Source organism: Dendrobium catenatum, unplaced genomic scaffold (genome assembly GCF_001605985.2).
Source record: "Dendrobium catenatum unplaced genomic scaffold, ASM160598v2 fragScaff_scaffold_716, whole genome shotgun sequence".
In the NCBI taxonomy this organism is placed as follows: Eukaryota; Viridiplantae; Streptophyta; class Magnoliopsida; order Asparagales; family Orchidaceae; genus Dendrobium; species Dendrobium catenatum.
In genome coordinates this window covers 13581784-13582401 of record NW_021319178.1, presented here as the reverse complement: position 1 = coordinate 13582401, position 618 = coordinate 13581784, and positions in this window count along the sequence as shown.

Here is a 618-nt window from a genome sequence, read left to right as displayed (position 1 = left end):
ATCTCTTTTCGGTTTGAACTTGGCTGTCCACTTCTGAAGGATGAAAGGCCGGCCAAAAAAGAACCAGGGACCCCCCGACCAAGCCACCTGGTAGTCTTCAGGCGAGGAGAACTTGAAAAGAAAAAACCCGTCGTTTAAAGACAAAAGCTCCACGCTTCCCTTAGGGTTCCAAGCCTTCTTCACAGCATTGAGAAGACTGAGGTAAGTCGGGCGAGGTCCTATGGAGTACCCAACAAGAGAGGAGCTCCAGTCGGGAACCCCCACAGCAAGTTCAGCAGCTGAAAATGGGATCTTACTCACTGGAGGAACAAAGGAGAGGTTGAAGTTCCCAGCGACAGGATCATCCTTGGTTAAGTTGGAGGCGAAGTTTAACCCCGCAGGATTAGGGAACACCTGCAAAGGAGCGTGAGCCGCTCCTGGCAGAGGAGGGAAATTCTCATGAAAAGAGGAATCCATGGGAAAGGGAAGAGAGGGGAGGGGAGAAAACCCCTCCCCGCACGGCGGCGGGAAGAACCGAAGAAGAAGGTGGCGGGAAGGAAGGCTAGGGAGAAAAAACCCTAGCAGAGCACGGCTTCTCTCCAAGACTCGGCTTCAAATATATATAAAAAAAAAAAAAAA